The sequence below is a fragment of the Rhodnius prolixus genome, unplaced genomic scaffold (genome assembly GCF_049639745.1).
Source record: "Rhodnius prolixus isolate KJV_2025 unplaced genomic scaffold, Rpr scaffold_10, whole genome shotgun sequence".
NCBI classification, from domain to species: domain Eukaryota; kingdom Metazoa; phylum Arthropoda; class Insecta; order Hemiptera; family Reduviidae; genus Rhodnius; species Rhodnius prolixus.
The window spans coordinates 10,263,422-10,277,142 of NW_027411615.1; the positions used below are offsets into that span (position 1 = coordinate 10,263,422).

Here is a 13,721-nt window from a genome sequence, read left to right on the forward strand (position 1 = left end):
CCCTCACTTTTGGCCGTGCATCAGCCGCGTATGCGGGGCAAGAATCTAAAATCAAGTCACATATTCTGAAACTAGAGGTGACGGGCAACAGATTTCACCTCTACCATTTTTTGCTCAAATCAACCGTTTAAGCATGAAATGCAATTGAGCCGTTTTAAAATGAATGAGATTATCTAGTTCGTGCAAACCTTCTGGAAAATGGAACCAATGCAATTTCTTTTTTAACTCATAACAAATAATAATGCCTGTAAATCCAGACACTTTTTATACTGTTCAGTAGTTGGTTGTAGACCTTCGACTGCTTTTGGACTTTAAATTATATCTACCTAAAGCGTATTAATATAACTGAAATCTAATAAATGTGTAGATCTGCAGTTGGCATTTTTAAAAAGAACAAATAGTACTTCTAAAATTGCAATCAATTCAGCTTTTTTAGGCTAACAGAATAAATAATACTATTTTGATATATCGGAGTCTTTAGAAGTTTTATTAGGCAATTTCTTTTGATATAGATCTCTTTTTTTTTTAGTATAATGGTTGCTTCAAGAACAGTCTAAGTGGAGCGCAGGGCAGGATAGCGCTGCTGTATTTGGCGAATAGGAGAACAAATTTTGTTGCTCGAAGACATTTACTCTGTAAGAGGGTTTGGGTAGAACAACCTCAACCGAGCGCACTCTTCGTCCTGCAGTGATAAGTGCCTCATTTCTTAAACGATGCCCGTCCGTCCCTAGAAATACCAAACTAACCAACCATCCATCTCTTTAAGAGGCATTAATACTCTTTCCAGCCCATACCATAACATGCCATTAATAATGTGTCCCACATGCTGTTCATTTTCTACCTATCTCTTGCCGCGTTACTGTCCAAATTTAGTTTCCTGATTTTTTTTTCCCATTTTTGCTTTCTTCTACAATCCTGGTTAGTGTGCTGTCTTTGCAATCATGTTGGATTGGTAGATGAATGTTCGCTTGAAAAAACATGTTATGAACAGCAGTAACCGAGAGGTTAGTGGCGCGGCCCCTCAAAGTTAAGATGTAGTGTGGTACTGGGTTCTCTTCTAGGCCTTGGTCTTTCTTTCTATTTATTGTGAAAAATTTATGTATGTTAGTAAGTCGCCGCCTCCGTTTATGTCACCTACTGTAAGACTGATTAGATTGGATTGACTAGAAAGAAATGGTTCTTCCTAGGAGACCATACGGCATTGGCGGCTGCCTGAATATCCAAGTACGTAGAACAGAAAAAACTGTAAATTTCTCCCAAAGGAGTATCGCGGCTGCTAGTTTCGTTTCAAACACAGATTCACAAGTAACTAACTAGACTAACTCCAGATTGAGAGGCCCAGTTGGACATACTAGCATCAGCTCTGGGCATCAATGAACTATTTACTAAAACGGACATGACGTTAAGGCAAATCCTCCAGACGGAGCCTTAGCTGGAAAAAACCATACTAGGCAGGTCTCTGAGTACGCCATTCCTCACAACCGCAAACCACTGGCAGCGGAACCCAGTGAAGAAGCCAAGACAATCATTGTTCTAAGTGCATCGCTTTTGGGCCAAAATACGCGGCAGTAGGGCTGGCTGATCGCCTAAAAACACTGGGATCGCCTAAAGCTACGAATCAACTTTTCCAGCCAAGAATTGCCTGAAGAATAGTGGTAAGAAAAAGTGTAAATATATTTATGCACAAACATGTGTTGTGTGATGCTCAAAATTAAACACAAAACGCAATTGCAGAAATAGTGGAGATCAATTGCTATATTAATATTGGCTCGAACTATAACCTTAATAATATAATACTTCACTTAATTTACTTCTTTCTACATATCGTTGAGAAAATTCAAAACTATTTGATTTGTAATTTGAATTCTAGGTTAGAAAAAATTATCAGTTTATCAGAAATACAGTTTTACTGTTTAGAATTTTAAAATTTTGTAGAAACATACTGAACATATTTGTTTTTATTAGAGAGATACTAAATCAAATGTTTCAATATAAGTGATTTTAGAAAGCAGCGAATTTACGAGTACTTTCTGTCCAAGACAATAGAGTAATAAGAACTTATCCTCCTTTAAATTTCTAATTTTATTTCCGTAGTAATCCAAAAAGAGTTTAGGAAATAATGCGGGGGAATTTTCCGTTCTCTAATGATAACTAATTTCGATAGTAGACTGTTTCTGATTAGTGTACCCATACAGAATAATGATGGGATGGATAAAGAAAATTTCTCAGAGAAGGCAATTTTCTATCCAACCCCCTCTCATCCTAAAAGTTCTATTCTAAAACTTCATGTCCAAACTAAAATTTAGTCAAACTAGTTTCATGTCTCTACAAAGCCCGGTTTGCCCTAGACGAAGCTGTTACTACCTTACCTTTAAGCATAAACTAGGTTAAGAGTATGTACGAGTTTTAGTAGAGAATGCGCTAGAGTGGGAAGGGTTGATGAAATGTACTGTGATATGAATAGAAGTAGAGGGTTCGTTGGGAGGAACACATGGGATTACTAAACCCATCCAAGATTTAATGAGTTATTCTTCTGGGTCCTGTTAGTTAGCGTTGATGCATACCCATGTAGCAAATACTTGAATATTCAATGAACTTTTCAGGTTAGCTTTGCATAGCGTGGGTATATTCCCTAATCTATAAATAAAAGAAGAAGTCCTTCTTTCATTCTTGATCCTGAGCTTATTAGTGAGAGCTTATTAATATATTCGCTTAATAAAATAAATGAAAGGAGAATTCAGGGGGGAAAAATAATTAAGTAGCTCATGATACTGAAAAAATAATTTGCTGGGAGTATCTCAGTAGTTAGTGTACTGGATTCCCTTTACAGAGATCTCGGGTTCGAATCCAGCTACACTTGATTTTTTTCTTTCTAGGAGCTTTTTATAGCACTCTGTACGGTGATGGACGGACTGGAGGCCGGCAGTGCTCTTGAACAAAGCTCCGGGCGCCATCGATCTCAGCCGTTAATGCCCCTTAAAATAATTAAAATAATAATAATAAATTAGCTAATTATAGATGAGAAGGTGGTAATATGGGACAGTCTTTTTTTACCTTGCATATTTTGAACACTACTGAATTTAAAATCTACTCTGAAGTAAAATCATAGACATACATTATTTGTTTTTGTAAATTTGGAGTCCTGAGTGCATCACAGCAAGGAGACTGTGGAGTTGCACTGAAAAAGACTGTCGTAGTGCCATATTGGGTTATCAGAAAGTGTGGTCGTAATACACACATAATAATTATAGTTAATGTTCTCGTTTCTCCATGAATTGTAAAAAAAAGCCTTAAATATGTCACAAAACTATATTTTACACAATTATCAGTACATTAAGGGTAAAAATTAGGGTGTAATCAGTTTTCTTAGAGAAATATCAAGAAATCTTTGAAATGAGTTTTTTAGGCCCTTTATAGCACCCTGTAGAGAAAAAAAAAAATTATAAGACACTAGTTTCGTCCTCAGTGCCACTTCCCATAATACTACCATACACCGCGTTCAATATAACCTCATTTTTTTTTTGCAATATACATTCATATTTGAAATCCATAATACTGGCATTTAAAACTCTCTACTTTCTACATTTTTAATGTCTAAGGGAAATTATTCTATACTTTCCTCGGCATTAACCAAAAGCAGAGGAAAATCAACCTTAAGAAAACTTTTTAGCACTGACGAAATCAACACGGTCCTCTCTTGGACAAAGCTGCCACTCGATTGACGCGCTGCCTTCTGCAGCAGACAACCCTGTCCCATATTACCTCTTTCTTCTTTAATACGTAATTAGATCACTGTTAAGCGCTCTGGATTCCTATTCAAAGATCTCTTAGATCCAGCTATCGCTTCTTAGATGTTTTCTTTTAAGGAGCGAACTTCTTTCTGCCCACTATCCGCTCTGAGACGAGAGAACACTATTCGAATGCCGGGTGAAAGTACAATAAAAAAGCGCCAACTACTGCAGATATTAAAACGGTTTAAATTAATAGTTATAAAATTCAAAAGAATATCTTTGGGCTAGCTAAAAAATAACAGAAACTATACTCAATAATGTTCTGGACTCAGATATTGTTAACATCCTAACTGTTACATTGCAAAATATAATTGCATGTATATAAATAATATCCAAAAGCAGATTTTGATAACTACAGAAATAATTTGTATTTTCTGTTTTTAAAGTGAAAGAAGTACTTGGAAATTGATTTTGAAAGTTCGTTGAAATCCTTTTAAATGGAGGCCTAACACTAGCCTTTGTCTTAAGTGCCTTAAAACGGATTTTCCTGCAGCAATTCTAAATTAGAGAGGGGAAAATCAGTTAGAAATCAGCCAGAAGTGCAATTATTTCTGATAATTTCAATCCACAACCCTTCAATCTGTGTTTTGATGATTTCAGCCAATCTGATACACATTAAAGCTGCAGTTTATGTAATTACATTTTCGTGAAGTTAAAAAGTTCTACTAAAATAGATAGTCTGAGTGAGGATGGCTATGTACAAAATAGCTTCTTTGCACACGGGTTCTGTAAAAAAGGAACTGTGGCATCCCAGCTTCTTTACAATATTTACTCTCCTTGCATTATTTACTCTTTTATGTCACAAATAAAAAGTAATTAAATTCTGGGTCTCATCCCTAACTGATAAAGGGGTAGTTCTTTTATGTTACATCAGGGGAATGGAATCATTTAATACATATTTTAGTTTAATTTTATCATATTTATTTCAAGAGAATTTAATTTTAGAGGGTAAAAAAGACAGCTACAAAAGACTTAATTAAATCCTCTGTTAAAAGTATTGGAAGGGTGTGTCTCTGAAAACAGTCGGTTGTTACGTAACCTTTCGCCCTGGCCAAACAGAATTTTGGATTCTTCAGCATTTAATATCATTCTATCAAAAGCAAACTTTTTGTTATAAAGTTACAAAAGAAATCGTTACAGGAGAGTTTCACAACACTTTGGGATCTTTGTTTCTCGCAATTATTTCCAACATCAAAATGAAAAATATCTTGCCCAATTTAGATGGCAAACTTCTAAAGTTTATTACAATAAAACATGTACAAAACAGTTCTAAGGGCAGCTGTTACTTATCGTGCTGAGTCATTGACCCTCACTTTGGCAGATGAACTTTGACTTTTCTGTCAGCGGGGAAAGAGAGAATAGTGCAGCATGATCCCTCTTCTGAAAGAACTATTCAGAAGAGTCTATTTGATAACAGTGATTAAGATGTGATGACTGCAAGAAGGGATGGTCTACGTGGCCTCACCCAGAAAATCGTGCGGAGAGAAGCTGGTAGGTGCTAGAAGGCGCTAGATGTGGATAACGTCCTGGTGAAGATGAAATGAAGCAGAGACGGAATATATAATGTCAGGAAAATTGGTTTAGGCAAGCCAACATTCTTTAAAGATCGTAGAGATTAAAACATGTGTTCGCATGGTTGGTACAAGCGCAACTTTACGAGGTGTGGCAATTCAATAACGAGACTATTGCTATAAAACATTTTATTTTAAATTTATACATATTTAGTTAGTATCACCTTCAATATACACCCCTCCCCTATCCCTACAACGCTCCATGCGAATTTACCATTGTTCGAAAAAGTGCTGGAAGTCTTTTTCTGTGAGCTCCTGCATGACGCGTGCCGCTTTTTCTTTCACAGTCTTGATGGAGAACCCATGATTTGTTCTTCCACAAATCGGGCCGTTTTTTCCTTACTCTTTCACGGAGTTGAGCAAGCACCTCGCGGTAGTAATGTTGATTAATTATAATCGATATATTCATCCGTTTTGGACGTGGAAAGGCGACCCGGGCGGTCATCATCTCCGACGTCTTCTCGGCCATCTTGGAAACGCTTGATCCACTCAAAAACTCGCGCACGTGATTAACATTCATCGCCATAAACTTCTTTTAATAATAAGATAAGTTTCAGTAACGGTTTTATCAAGTTTTGATGTGAAATTTCACCACAATTCGTTGCTCTACTACATGTGTAGTATCATGTTTTCGGCAAAACGAAACTAACACCTCTTACAGAAACGACGGTTCCGGTCAGACAGATTTCTCTCCAAACACGTGAGACGCTGCAATCGAAAGAGAAGGCTTTACGCTGCACAGCTGTCGGTCGTTAGCATCAGTCTCGTTATTTAATAGCCACACCTCGTATGGCATAACTTGAAGCATTGATCAATTAAGAAATGTGTACAATTATAATATCGAGTTTGGTCCAGTGTCACATTAACTGAGCCTGTGGATCCATCATCAAAGAAAAAGAAAAAATAATTCTGTGTTAAAAGCCCCAAAAGTTATTATTTGGAAGATGAAATCCACTCGCGAGACTAAAAATCACCTGTTTATACTTTTTGTGTATTCGTTTTAATCTAAAATCATTTAAAAAAATAATGCTTCTAGAACTTTATAAATTAGTAGAATTTACTTTATATGAATAAAATTAATCTCTAATTAGTTCCCATCTGTATAGAGTAAACTGGACCTATTTTAGTATAAGAGAATGTTCATGCTAACTAAAAATAAACCTGCATATTAGGTTACAACTTCGATTCCCAAAATTAAATTTGAAAGTCATTTAATGTTTTAAATGAGAATTTATAGCAAATTCTGTTATCCGTTTTACCAGATATGAATATAAAGGTCTCCTGGAGATATCAATTAAAAATTTTATAGATTTAAAATCTAAAATTTTGCCCTGAGGAATTGCGTCAGCATTCTAAAAAAGAAAAAAGAATTCTGAGTTGCGTTGAAAGCCAAAAAAGTTATTATTCCTAAGATTAAATTTTTTATAATTACGGTAAAACATATTTCATCAAAGATTTTTTATCTAAATTTAATTAAGGCGTATTCTTGTGGGTGGACGAACAAATTCAAATCTTTAGCACTCTGTAGCAAAGAGTATCATATTGTCTCCTAACATTTTGGCCGATTCATAATAAGCTTGGTATATCTACCATCTTAATGAATATTTCTATCTCTCCATTCCTTTTGTCGCGATCCTCTAGGGAGAGAAAGGTTCCATTCGCTATATAAAGGGCAAACAGAACTGGTATTCCCCATGTTCGTAAGAGTGGAACATCGTTCGTTTTTACCTCATCTTTTTTTTTTAAGCATCCCTCTCTCTCACAAAACCATACGGTATTATTATATTATAAAAACTTACTAAAGAATATTTTTATTAAAAAGTATAAAATAAACGCTGGCCAGCTGGGTAACTGAAACAGATGTCGCACATCCGACATATTTTTATATTGGTTAGAGGGCCACCCCACGTTGGCCCTTTCTCTGTATAAAACAGAAATATTTTTTTAGGCTTAAGAAAACTTATTTCAAAATTTATTTCTATCCATTTTTTCCATTCATGCAAATCAATACTTTAGAACAAATTTGTTTTTAAATTTCATTTTCTATAAATTACATCGGTTGCATTGATTACTTTATGCACCAAATTGGGTTGAATCTGCATTAGATTTAACGTTATTTGTTTGAGAACCTAAGATCCTCTCGCTTCATTAAAAATGCAAAGGGCCGGTGAGTTTGCCCTGGGTAAGATAGATTTTTGTTGTTGCTCCCGTTTACTTTGTCGTCGTTCTGGCTATTTTCTTTTTCTAAGTCTACAACCTGACAAATTATGTCTCCTCAACTTATAAAAATCTTTTGATTAAATTGTATTATTTATAAAACTTTCTTTTTAACTTAATAAGCGTAAATTTAGAATAATGATCTAGATGTAAATTGGACTTTTTATTTAAAAGTAAATTCCAAATAAGTGGAATGTTGACAGAAACGATTTATCTTAAGTTTGTAAATGCGACAACAACCTTCGGACAGTTATCAGCCTCCTATATAGGAAACATTAACATCAGAGAATTCAGTTAGTAATCCTCTAATAATTATTGTTCCAATGGTGAGACATCAATGGTTCAGCTGCGCAATTATTAAAGGATCAATGTGGAAGAATTTAACTTGTTTCCAAGCTATTAGAAATGTATTTCTGAGACTGTTTTTCCCTCTTATGTAAGAATATGTATTTTGGTATCACTGCCAATCATTCTGATTTCTCGTACATCTTTTCATAAAAATTACCGTTATTTCGGGCAGAACTTTCTACCGACAATTAGTAGATCCGTTTAGTTGCCTTTATGTTCATTCAAGGTAACACAAAACTTGTATAGACTCCTTTGGTCATTTTCTATGTCAAAAGACTTGTCTCTACAAGGTGTGGCTATTAAATAACGAGACTGATGCTGCTTCAGAAAAACTATGCATGCACTAAATCCTAACGAACGACAGCTGTGCAGCGTAAAGCCTTCTCTTTCGATTGCAGCGTCTCATGTGTTTGTTGAGAAATCTGTCTGAACGGAACCGTCGTTTGTGTAAGAGGTGTTAGTTTCGTTTTGCCGAAAACATGATACTATACATGTAGTAGGGCAACGAATTGTCATGAAATTTCACATGAAACTTGGTAAAACCGCTACTGAAACTTATCTTTTATTAAAAGAAGTTTATGGCGATGAATGTTTATCACGTGCGCAAGTTTTTGAGTGGTTCAAGCGTTTCCAAGATGGCCGAGAAGACGTCGGAGTTGATGACCGCCCGGGTTGCCCTTACTCGTCCAAAACGGATGAAAATATCGATTATAATTAATCAACATTACTATTGCGAGGTGCTTGCTCAACTCCGTGAAAGAGTAAGGAAAAAACGACTCGATTTGTGTAAGAACAAGTCACGAGTTCTCCATCAAGACACACTGCATTGTCAGTCAAGACGTTTCTAGCCAAGTACTACATCCCAGTTTTAGGCAATCCGCCTTATTCGCCTGACCTGGCCCCAAGTGACTTTTATCTGTTCCCCAAAGTCAAATCTGCATTACAAGGAACACGATTTCAGTCCTCTGAAGCTGTGAAAGAAAAAACGGCACGCGTCATGGAGGAGCTCACAGAAAAAGACTTCCAGCACTGTTTCGAACAATGGTAAATTCGCATGGAGCGTTGTAGGGATAGGGGAGTGGTGTATATTGAAGGTGATAATAACTAAATATGTATAAATTTAAAATAAAATGTTTTACAGCAATAGTCTCGTTATTTAATAGCTACACCTCGTATACCTGCCAATTCTTCGTGTCTTATGGAATAGGACATCTCTTGTTGCTACGGGTAGAGAACAGCAATGTTTATAACAGGAGAATTTAAATATTTATTAATTGGTAGTTGGACGTAAAGTCTGCCTGAAAAAATAGACAATTACTTTACTACTTTTTTAAATATTTATTCTCATTTTTTTTATGTGCTTATATGAAAATACGTTTATTAAATTACTACAAGCTACAAAATTATAGAAAATTAAAATAGAATGAACCCCTGAAGAAAATGTGAGAAAGCCGTACAATAGCCTAAAGCAAATTATTTCTCTAACTTTCTATTATTTATTCTATTTTCAATGGGAATAATTTTATTCTATTGGATATCCCCTCACTGACGAGGAGAAATTGCATTTATATAATTTGGAAATCTTTACGAGGATTGGATTTTTCGCTGTGCGCATTAAACCAGACTTTTTCTCGCGTTGCTTTTGTTTTTAATTTTCCTTTTGTTTCTTAATGTTAAAGAAACAGTAGCAAGATTACCTTAGACAATGATTTGTATATCTTTCAGATGATGGATGAGGTAGAAGGTGAGTCTATAAATTGCAAAACCACAGCCACATGAAAGATCTATGATGCTAAACTTGGATATACGGTTATTGTTATGTATTACTCAACAAGAACACAATCTTGTCATCATCTCATCAATAGATTGAAGTCAACATGCAATATTTGCACGTTTCATTAAAATATGCTAAATAGAGAGGCATAGAAGTTGAGGGTACCTTCAAGACAATGATTTTCCCCAACCAATCAATGGTGTGGTTCATAGTAACAGCCTAGCTAGTTAGCGCAGCCATTTTTATCTAAAGCAGACATGAATTTAAAGAGCAAAGCAATCTGTAAAAGCATTATTTCTTTTAAAGTTTTTCAATTATTTTTACACTTTTAACTTTTTTTAATGTGCAATAAATCTACGTTCAACTAAAAATAAGGTTGTCTGAACAACTCGTCTTAAAATAAAAAGATCTCAAATTGAACGCCAAGAGATATTTCTTTGTATTCTAATTTAACCAGTTATTATGTTCTGCGATCAGAAGCTACTTTCGTAATAAATTTGAATCTTAGTTTTAGCTGGTTCTCTGCTCTAAGAACTATAATTGGTGCATTGGAAGAAACACAAATTGTTCGGCACTCATTATATTTGCATTAAAAACAAGTTCAATTGGCTCAAAGATCACTAACTTTGGTGCAATAATTAAAAAAATGATACGACAATAAGCAGTTTCGAAATTATAAAGTCGTTATCGTTGACATGAATGTGAACGAGGATACCTACCATTTTATATCAGTATGCCCTGTACTTAAAGAGTTCAGGTTACTGTTTTTTGGGAAAAAGAGATTGGAGTGGCAGGAATATATTGGTAATAATAATGTCAATAGTTTATATAATTTATATAAATATGTTCGCGATGCATATCGTTACAGGAAAATATTATGTTCGGAATTTGATGATAATAATTAATATATAAATAAAAATTCAAATAAATTAATAATTCGCAGTTATAACAATTAATATTGTTTAGCCCCTCATCGCTTGTTGTGCACATTATTGCTCTTATAGTTTACATATCATCCACTTTCGAACTTATATTTATAAACTTAAATAGAACTACTCGACAGACGGCCCACGAGAAATTGTCCAAGATTCGAAATTTATCTTATTTGAAAAGTTATTTTGAACTTTTTGTTAGTGTATTTTTATTTATTTTTTAAATTGTTTATAATTTAGTTTATGTTTAATTGGAGGGTATCATCCTGTAATAAGTAGATACTTTTCTGTTCATGTATTTTTCATATATTTTGTAAATATACGTCATTCATTCATTCGTTGACTTTAGTAGATATTTTGCTATAAAATTATTTGTGAGGAAGACACTCAGTGATGCGTTGGCCACAATGAGCATGTACTTGTGAATAAAGATGTTAAGAGAGTTGTCCTAGATGCTGCTAACAAGTATGCAGCGGCAGAGATCTAGACTGACTTGAGGAGCTTGTTATAGTTCCGTCCTATAAGACATCCCTTCCATCTGTTTCTGTAAATATATGTGCTATTATACAGTTTCTTTCTGGAGAAATTATGTACATCATATCTTATTGTATTCTATAAAGATATGATTTGATTGTAATAAACATAGCGGCCATATTTTTATCGATATTACAACTTAATGGTTGTAACATATTTTTTAAGATGAGTAAAAAAGTAGTATTATAGGAATTTACGATATAATAAACAAGATCTGGATATTATTGTGCTGAAAATGTGCACCATTCAATTTTTAAAGTTTTGGCTTCTCTGTAGTAAAGAAGATATTTACGAGGGTCGTTTGAAAAGTCCGTGCAAAGTCAGAGAGATAGCACCACTGGAGCGTATCGAGGTTATGTTTATTAGTTAGTAGCATCTCTTGGAAGAACACACTCCAAGTTTCAGCCAGATCGGTCTATTTCTTTGTGTTTGGCATTCGTTTGAATCGAGGAAGTCGAGTGATTTTCAAAAAATGGACGAAAAAGAATTTCGTGTGTTGATTAAACACTACTTTATGAAAGGCAAAACGCCTCAGGAGACTAAAGAGAAGCTTGATAAACATTATGGTGACTCTGCACCTTCGATTAGAACAGTTTATAAGTGGTTTCAAAATTTTCGGAGTGGCCATATGGGCACAAGTGACGCTGAACGTTCCGGACGCCCTGTTCAGGTTACTACTCCAGAAATCATTGATAAAATTCATGATATGGTGATGGATGACAGAAGAGTGAAGGTGCGTGAGATTGCTAGTGCTGTGGGCATCTCGAATGAACGGGTACATAATATTTTGCATCAACATTTGGACATGACAAAGCTATCCGCAAGATGGGTGCCACGATTGCTCACGCTTGACCAAAAACGAAATCGTGTAAGGACGGTTTGCAGCTGTTCCAGAAGAATACGCAGGACTTTAAGCGTCGTTTGTCACTGTGGATGAAACATGGATACATCACTACACTCCTGAGACCAAAGAACAATCTAAACAATGGGTTACCAAGGGGGAATCTGCGCCAAAAAAGGCGAAGACCGTTCCTTCGGCCGGAAAGATTATGGCGACTGTCTTTTGGGATTCGCAAGGAATAATCTGGAAAAGGGTAAAACTATTACAGGTGCATATTATTCATCGTTATTGGACCGTTTGAAAACCGAGCTGCAAGAAAAACGCCCACGATTGGCCCACAAAAAAGTCCTTTTCCATCACGACAACGCATCAGCTCACACCTCAGCAGTTGTGGTCGCAAAATTAATGGAAATAGGGTTCCAACTCGTTTCACATCCCCCCTATTCTCCAGACTTGGCTCCCTCGGACTACTATTTGTTCCCCAATATGAAGAAATGGCTGGCGGGAAAAAGATTTTATTCAAACGAGGAGGTGATTGCAGAAACGAATGGCTATTTTTCAGACTTGGACAAATCCTATTATTCGGAAGGGATCAACAAACTAGAGCAGCGTTGGACGAAGTGTATAAGCCTAAAAGGAGACTATGTTGAAAAATAAAAAAGATTTACCCCAAAAAATTAAGTAGTTTTTATTTTTGCACGGACTTTTCAAACGACCCTCGTACTATATTTATATGAGAGCGATAAACTATCTTTTATGTTTTTCCTTAATAGTTTCAAAAGTTTAATAGTTTCCCTCTTTTATTCATTATTTCCCATTATACAAATTTTTGGGAATCATTTGGCAGGTAATTCTCATCTTTCTTTTACACTACTAAGCAAGTGAACGTAGTGAGTTCGTTTAGATCTTTGATTTGAGTTTTTTTAACAGAAATATAGATTTGGATGCCTCCCTGAGTAGGAAAAGGTAGTTTTCACAAATTGTTGCTGTCTGTATGTCGTAATTGAAACAAGAAAAACTGCGGAAAGTTCAAATTTTTGATAATTCGATTAACTGCCAACGACAGAGGATGCTACAAAAAGGTTTTAGTCAAAACGGACAAAAACAGATGTACCAATTTACTGAGGCGGGTTTTTAGCTTTTCAAGATTTTCTTTTTCGAAAACTATTCCAATTATTTTCTTTAAATTTGGTAGTACTCAAGGAAAGGAGTGGTAGATTCCCTCTGAAGGAATTCCATTTTCCATTACACACGGTTTGAACTCTTGTTCTGTTACAGGAGTTTAGATGTGCTACTAAAATAGAGTTAATAGAAAATTCCTAGAACGATAGTACCTCTTTACTTTCTAGGATTCACCTTCAGGGATTTTATTTAACAAATGAACAATTATAATATGTTTTACATTATGCGTGTTTACCTTGAAGGTTGATATATCTAAGTTTATATGATCTAGTTTTAGCTGGTTCTCTGCTCTAAGAACACATGTATAATTGGTGCATTGGAAGAAACACAAATTGTTATGCTAAATAGAGAGGCATAGAAGTTGAGGTTACCTTGAAGACAATGATTTTCCCAACCAATCAATGGTGTGGTCCATAGGAATAGTTCGCAGTAACAGACTAGCTAGTTAGCGCAGCCATTTTTATCTAAAGCAGACATGAATTTAGAGAGCAAAGCAATCTGTAAAAGCATTATTTCTTTTAAAGTTTTTCA

At 35.2% G+C, this 13,721-nt stretch overlaps 1 protein-coding gene and 1 long non-coding RNA gene across 3 annotated transcripts in view; one reads left to right on the forward strand and one right to left on the reverse strand.

The window, feature by feature from the left end:
* Positions 1-13,721, forward strand: part of Csgalnact (Chondroitin sulfate N-acetylgalactosaminyltransferase) — a 409,289-nt gene that overhangs the window by 198,617 nt on the left and 196,951 nt on the right. The gene's annotated exons all lie outside the window — the stretch shown is intronic.
* LOC141457254 (uncharacterized) overlaps positions 1-13,721 on the reverse strand; it is a 306,694-nt gene that overhangs the window by 166,540 nt on the left and 126,433 nt on the right. The gene's annotated exons all lie outside the window — the stretch shown is intronic.